Genomic DNA, 8,145 nt, shown 5'->3' on the forward strand with positions numbered 1-8,145 from the left:
GTACCCATAATACCCAACAGCACGTTCTCTTGCACTGATGCATGCCTGTATTCGTCGTGACATACTATCCACAAGTTCATCAAGGCACTATTGGTCCAGAATGTCCCACTCCTCAACGGCGATTCGGCATACGTACCTCAGAGAGGTTGGTGGGTCATGTCGTCCATTAACAGCCCTTTTCAATCTATCCCAGGTATGTTCTATAGGTTTCATGTCTGGAGAACATGCTTGCCACTCTAGTCGAGCGATGTCGTTATCCTGAAGGAAGTCATTCTCAAGATCTGCACGATAGGGGTGTGAATTGTCGTCCGTGAAGACGAATGCCTCGCCAATATGCTTCCGATATGTTTGCACTATCGGTAGGAGAATGGCATTCACGTATCGTACAGTCGTTACGTCGCCTTCCATGACCACCTGCGGCGTACGTCGGCTCCACATAATGTCACCCCAAAACAGCAGGGAACCTCCACCTTGATGCACTCGCTGGACACCGTGGACAAGGCATTCAGCCTGACCGGGTTGCCTCCCAACACGTCTCCGACGATTGTCTCGTTGAAGGCATATGCGACACTCATTGGTGAAGAGAACGTGATGTCAATCCTGAGTAGTCCATTTGGCATGTTGCTGGGCCCATCTATACCGCGCTGCAAGGTAACGTGGTTACAAAAATGGACATCGCTATGGACGTCGGGAGCGAAGTTGCGCATCATGCGTCGTAACACGACGTCCTTTGGCTGCACGAAAAGCATTATTCAACATACTGGCGTTGCTGTCAGGGTTCCTCCGAGCCATAATCCGCAGGTAATGGTCATGCACTGCAGTAGTAGCCCTTGGGCGGCCTGAGCGAGGCATGTCATCGACAGTTCCTGTCTCTCTGTATCTCTCCCCTTTCCCGGCACAAAGTAACAATACGGACGCGATCTAACCGCGGTAATTACCGTATAGCCATGGTTGAACTGTAAACAACACGAGCCATGTACCTCCTTCCTGGTAGAATGACTGGAATTGATCGGCTGTTGGACCCCCTCCGTCTAACAGGCGCTGTTTACATCTTTGGGCGGGTTTAGCGAATCTCTGAACAGTCAAATGGACTGTGTCTGTGATTCAATATCCACAGTCAACGTCTATCTTCAGGAGTTCTGGGACAAGAGTGATGCAAAACTTTTTTGGATGTGTGTATTTCATACCAAAGACAGCAGCGGCTCGAAATTGTAGGCACGCACTTATTTTTCAAATGTCTGGTTTCCCACTTTTATTGCAACGTTTGTTTCGATAATCGTATCTTATTAGCTGTGCCAATTTTCCTATTAATTATGTGGCGCCATGTGCAACAATGCACATTTCTATCCAGGTATAGCTTGGCCATAATACGAGTTAAAGAACGATCACACACTCAGCTTAATAACTGATGTATCCAAGTTGCTGATATGTTTAATATGCAGAAATATGGAAAAGAAAACTGAGAATTTGTTATACGATAATCAGTAAGGGAAAGGTAAAGGCCCCAGAGAGGCAGTTCTGACTTTGCGATTCATAAGGCAACCAAGACTGAAGAAAACTGAAGACACATTAATAGTATATGTCAACCTGGAATAAGAGTTCGTCAATATAAATTAGATGTTCTGAATTCAGAGAGAATAGGCTTAAGAAGTAGGAAAAGTTGGGTAATGTAAAAAGTACTAGAACCAAGAGAGAAAAATACGAGTGCGAGGTCAAGAACGAAGTGTACGTGTTAAAAAGGGTGTAAGACACTGATGTAGCTTTTCGCCCCTCCTGTTTAATAGGGGTAATGCAAGAGTAGGTTTAATAATGACTAAAAAATATGAATGTGGATAAGCTACTATGGACAGTAGTACAAGTTTATAAGTCAACTAACTCCGTAGATGAGGAGGAGATTGAGGAAATGTATGATAATCGAAATTCTTAATATAGTTAAGAGAGTCGAAAATTTGATAGTCGTGAGGGACTGGAAATAGATAATAGGAAAGGGTTGTTGTTTTTGTCTTCAGTCCTGAGACTGGTTTGATGCATCTCTCCATGCTACTCATTCCTGTGCAAGCTTCTTCATCTCCCAGTACCTACTGCAACCTACATCCTTCTGAATCTGCTTAGTGTATTCATCTCTTGGTCTCCCTCTACGATTTTTACCTTCCACGCTGCCCTCCAATGCTAAATTTGTGATCCCTTGATGCCTCAAAACATGTCCTACCAACCGATCTCTTCTTCTAGTCACTTCCATACATGGCTACACTCCAAACAAATATTTTCAGAAACGACTATCTGATACATAAATCTATATTCGATGTTAACAAATTTCTCTTCTTCAGAAACGCTTTCCTTGCCATTGCCAGTCTACATTTTATATCCTCTCTACTTCGACCATCATCAGTTATTTTACTTCCTAAATAGCAAAACTCCTTTACTACTTTAAGTGTCTCATTTCCTAATCTAATTCCCTCAGCATCACCCGATTTAATTTGACTACATTCCATCATCCTCGTTTTGCTTTTGTTGATGTTCATCTTATATCCTCCTTTCAAGACGCTGTCCATTCCGTTCAACTGCTCTTCCAGGTCCTTTGCTGTCTCTGACAGAATTACAATGTCATTGGCGAACCTCAAAGTTTTTACTTCTTCTCCATGCATTTTAATACCTACTCCGAATTTTTCTTTTGTTTCCTTTACTGTTTGCTCAATATACAGATTGAATAACATCGGAGAGAGGCTACAACCCTGTCTCACTCCTTTCCCAACCACTGCTTCCCTTTCATGCCCCTCGACTCTTATGACTGCCATCTGGTTTCTGTACAAATTGTAAATAGCCTTTCGCTTCCTGTATTTTACTCCTGCCACCTTTAGAATTTGAAAGATAGTATTCCAGTCAACATTTTCAAAAGCTTTCTCTAAGTCTACAAATGGTAGAAACATAGGTTTGCCTTTTCTTAATCTTTCTTCTAAGATAAGTCGTAAGGTCAGTATTGCCTCACGTGTTCCAACATTTCTACGGAATCCAAACTGATCCTCCCCGAGGTCCGCATCTACCAGTTTTTCCATTCGTCTGTAAAGTATTTTGCAGCTGTGACTTATTAAAGTGGTAGTTCGGTAATTTTCACATCTGTCAGCACCTGCTTTCTTTGGGATTGGAATTATTATATTCTTCTAGAAGTCTGAGGTATTTCGCCTGCCTCATACATCTTGCTCACCAGCTGGTAGAGTTTTGTCATGACTGGCTCTCCCAAGGCCATCAATAGTTCTAATGGAATGTTGTCTACTCCGGGGGCCTTGTTTCGACTCAGGTCTTTCAGTGCTCTGTCAAACTCTACACGCAGTATCGTATCTCCCATTTCATCTTCATCTACATCCTCTTCCATTTCCATAATATTGTCCTCAAGTACATCGCCCTTGTATAAACCTTCTATATACTCCTTCCACCTTCTGCCTTCCCTTCTTTGCTTAGAACTGGGTTGCCATCTGAGAACTTGATATTCATACACGTGGTTCTCTTCTCTCCAAAGGTCTCTCTAATTTTCCTCTAGGCAGTATCTATCTTACCGCTAGTGAGATAAGCTTCTACATCCTTACATTTGTCCTCTAGCCATCCCTGCTTAGCCATTTTGCACTTCCTGTCGATCTCATTTTTGAGACGTTTGTATTCCTTTTTGCTTGCTTCATTTACTGCATTTTTATATTTTCTCCTTTCATCAATTAAATTCAACATTTCTTCTGTTACCCAAGGATTTCTAACAGCCCTCGTCTTTTTACGTACTTTATCCTCTGCTGCCTTCACTACTTCATCCCTCAGAGCTACCCATTCTTCTTCTACTGTATAGGAAAGGGAAGGGAAGCAAAAGTAGTAGGTGAACATCGGCTGGGAGAAAAGAATGGAATAGGAATCCGCCTGGTAGAATTTTGCACGGAGCATAATTTAATCTTAGCAAACACTTAGTTTAAGAATCATGAGAAACGATTGTATATGTGGAAGAGATCTGGCGATATCAGAAGCTTTCACATTGATTATATAACGGCTAGACAGAGATTTAGGAAACCCGGTTTAAATTTGCAGGAGCAGATATAGACCCTGACCACAATTTATTGGTTATGAACTGTAGATTACAACTGAAGAAACTGCAAAAATTTAAGGAGATGGGACCTGGATAAACTGGAAGGACCGGAGGTTGTGGAGGGTTTTAGAGAGAGCAATAGGGAACGATTCAAGAAAAGGGGAAAGGAATACGGTAGAAGAGCAATGGGTAGTTTTGAGAGATGAAGGCAGCAGAGGATCTAGAAGGTAAAAAAAAAAAAAAAGAACGAGAGCTAGCAGAATTCCTGAGGCACTGAATTTAATCGATCAAAGGAGAACATATAAAAATGGAATGAATGAAACAAGCGACAGGGAATACAAATATCTAAAAAATGAGATTGACAGGAAGTGCAAAATGGCTAAGCAGAAATGGCTAGAGGACAAATGTAAAGATGTAGAGGCATATATCACTAGGGATAAGGTAGCTAGTGAATACAGGAAAATTAAAGAGACCTTCGGAGAAACGAAAACCACCTGCGCGAATATCAGCATCTCAGATGGGAAACCAGTCCTAAGCAAAGAAGGGAAAGCAGAAAAGTGGAAGGAGTGTACAGAGGGTCTATACAAGAGAGATGTATTTGAGGGCAATATTATGGAAGAGGGCGTAGAGGAAGATGAGAAGGGTGATACGATACTGCATGAAGAAACAAGGCCCCGGGAGTAGACAACATTCTGTTAGAGCTACTGATAGCCTTGGAAAAAGCGGCGATGACAAAACTGGTGAGCAAGATGTATGAGACAGACGAAATACCCTCAAACTTCAAGAAGAATATACTAATTCCAATTCCAAAGAAAGCCGGTGCTGACAGGTGTAAAAGTTACCGAACTATCAGTTTAATAAGTCACGGTTGCAAAATACTAACACGAATTCTTTACAGTAGAATGGGAAAAGTAGAAGTAGCTGACACCGGGGAAAATGAGTTTGAACTCTGGAGAAATGTAGGAACACGCGAGGCAATTCTGACCCTACGACTTCTCGTAAAAGATAGGTTAAGGAAAGGCAAACCTACGTTTCTAGCATTTGTAGACTTAGAGAAAGCTTTTGACAATGGTGACATGGGTAAACTCTAAAGGTGACATGGGTAAAATACAGGGAGTGAAACGCTATTTACAATTTTTTCAGAAGCCACATGACAGTTATAGGAGTCGAGGGGCATTAAAAGTGAAGCAGTGAGTGAGAAAATAGTGAGAGAGGCTTGTAGCCTATACCCAATGTTATTCGATCTGTATACTGAGCAAGCAGTAAAGGAAAAAAAAGAAAAATCTGGATTAAGAATTAAGGTCCAGGGAGAGGAAATAAAAACTTTGAGATTCGCCGATGACATCGTAATTCTGTCAGAGACAGCAAGGGACTCGGAAGAGCAGTTGAACGGAATGGGCAGTGTCTTGAAAGGAAGATGTAAGATGAACATCAGCAAAAGCAAAACGCGGATAATGGATTGTAGTCGAATTAAATCAGATGATGCTGAGGGAATTATACTAGGAAATAAGTTACTTAAAGCAGTAAATGAGTTTTGCTATTTCTTAATCAAAATAACGGGTGATGGTCGAAGTAGGGAGGATATAAAATGTAGACTGGCAAGGCAAGAAAGGTGTTTCTCAAGAAGAGAAATTTGTTAAATCGTATATAGATTTAAGTGTCAGGAAGTCTTACCTGAAAGTATTTGTATGGCGTGTAGCCATGTACTGAAGCGAAACATGGACGATAAACCAAATAGACAAGAAGAGAATAGAAGCATTTGAAATGTGGTGCTACAGAAGGGTGCTAAAGATTATATGGGTCGGTCACGTAGCTAATGAGGAAGTACTGAATAGTAATTTGTGGCACAACCTGACTAAAAGAAGGGATTGGTAGGTAGGACACATCTTGAGGCATCAAGGGATTACCAGTGCAGTATTGGAGGGGGGTGTAGGGGTGGGGGGGGTAAAAATCGTAGAGGGGGCCAAAGGATGAATACAGTATGCACATTCAGAGGGATGTATGTTGCAGTAGTTACTCGGAGATGAAGCAGCTTCCACAGGATAGACCAGCAAGGACAGCTGCAACAGAGACCACAACAACAGTGTTCAATCTATACATCTATACGCCAGTTGTAAGATCCGCTGAGAAATTATTGTTCTCATTGAAAGTGCAGATGAATTACGTGATCTGTAATGGAATGAACAGTTTAATGAGATTGAGAGTAATTCGAAGAAAGACGAAAATAATGAGAAATAGCAGAAATGAGAACATCGGAAATTTAACATCAGTCCTGTGCATCGCTACGTTAAGGAATTCTCTACCTAGGTAGCAATATAACCCTAGAGGGACGGAGCAAGGAGGACATAAAAATCAGGTTAGCACTGGCAGAAAGGAAGTTCCTGGCCGAGAAAAGTCTATTAGTATCAAACACAGGTCTTAAATTCAGGAAGAAATTTCTGATAATGTACGTTTGGAGCACGGCACTGTATGTTAGTGGAACATGGACTATGGGAAGACCCAAACAGAAGAGAATCGAAGCAGTTGAGATGTGGTGCTACAGAAGAGTGTTGCAAATGTGGTGGACTGATAAGGAATAAGGAGGTTGTCCGTGGAATCGACGAGGAAAGGGATCTATGGAAAATACTGGCAAGCAGCGGGGACAGGATGTTAGGACGTCTGTTAAGACCCTAGGGAATAACTTCAGTGGTACTACAGAGAGCTGCAGAGGGTAAAAACTGCAGAGGAAGAGAGCAATTGGAATATACCCAGCAAATAATTGAGAACGTAGGTGTTGATACTCTGATATGAAGAGGTTGGCGCAGGAGAGGAATTTTTGGCGGGCGGCATAAAACCAATACGAATACGGAGACACTGGTTCCTAATTTCTGAATGGTTCAAATGGCTCTACGCACTATGGGACTTAGCATCTGAGGTCATCAGTCCCCTAGACTACCTGAACCTAACTAACCTAAGGACATCACACACATCCATGTCCGAGGTAGGATTCGAACCTGCGACCATAGCAGCAACGCCGTTCAGGACTGAAGAGTCTAGAACCACTCGGCCACAGCGGTCGGCTCCTAATTTCTGAATCCAAGCGTATCGACACGAAGAGGAAGCTTGACACGTCATTTACTTGCCGTGAGACAAGTGCAGCTGGCGATGAAACTCCAAGTCCTTAGCAGCGCATCAGGCATTCAGAGGGAAGCTTGTCAGCCAGCGATACAAACAGTCGGTCGTGAAGCGATGGGGCTGCTTAGCCGTGGGAACGCACGCGCGGCCAGTCGCTGAAGCGGGTGGAGTGACGCCAAAACGAGAGGCAGACGTGCGCTGGACCACGACGGCGCCGCATTACACGCCACTGTGCGGGCGCCAGCGCTCCAAGGACGAGCGGTCAGTAGGGCCACGGAGCGGTCAGATTACGATCCGACATCTCTCTCTGGACTCAGGCGACCAGGTTCACTCCGTTACTTCATTCATTATGGAGGAGGATACAGTGCTTGCGCACTGAAATGAAAGCAAAAGGGCAACTCGGCTAGAGCGCTTCTTTCGTGTATGGGTGTCTAAATTGGATTAGCTCGCGTCCCTCTCCGGCCACGCGAAGGTTTTTTACTTTCCTCGGCAGTACATGGAGTAACACTGGAGCGATACAGAGAAGAGCAGCATGGCCCCTCCTCAAGGATGACACGCAAAATTGTGAAGCGTTCCACATTTTAAATCTTAGTATGAAACTAAGTTGATCAACATAGACTGGGAGAAGCACTGAAAATTAAGGTTATAAGTAACTGATGCACTGCGAACCATAAAGGCTTAAACCATAGGTACAAAGATTTGAGAAAAACAGGTGTTTGTGAAAATCAGATTTGTAGAGAAACCACTATTCTCATGGGTCCGAACAGGATTTTAACCAACTCTCATTATACTGTATTTCCTACAAAAAAGAGTAATGTACTCACTTTACGCTATTTAATACTAATTAATATTTGGGGTTTTATTTAGTATTAATGTTAATTCATAAAATCTTCGTGTATAGACTACTAACATTAGTGTGTATTGATAGTTGTAAAGTTTATAATTAATGAGAATGTAGAATCAGAACAAAT

The 8,145-nt window shown here is 42.6% G+C and overlaps 1 non-coding gene across 1 annotated transcript; it reads left to right on the top strand.

The window, feature by feature from the left end:
- The first annotated feature begins 7,651 nt into the window (after positions 1-7,651).
- Positions 7,652-7,758, top strand: LOC126286520 (U6 spliceosomal RNA). Its single transcript, XR_007551703.1, has one exon. It is a non-coding gene; the product is annotated as a U6 spliceosomal RNA (small nuclear RNA).
- Positions 7,759-8,145: the final 387 nt, after the last annotated feature.

This window comes from Schistocerca gregaria, chromosome 1 (genome assembly GCF_023897955.1).
Source record: "Schistocerca gregaria isolate iqSchGreg1 chromosome 1, iqSchGreg1.2, whole genome shotgun sequence".
NCBI lineage: Eukaryota > Metazoa > Arthropoda > Insecta > Orthoptera > Acrididae > Schistocerca > Schistocerca gregaria.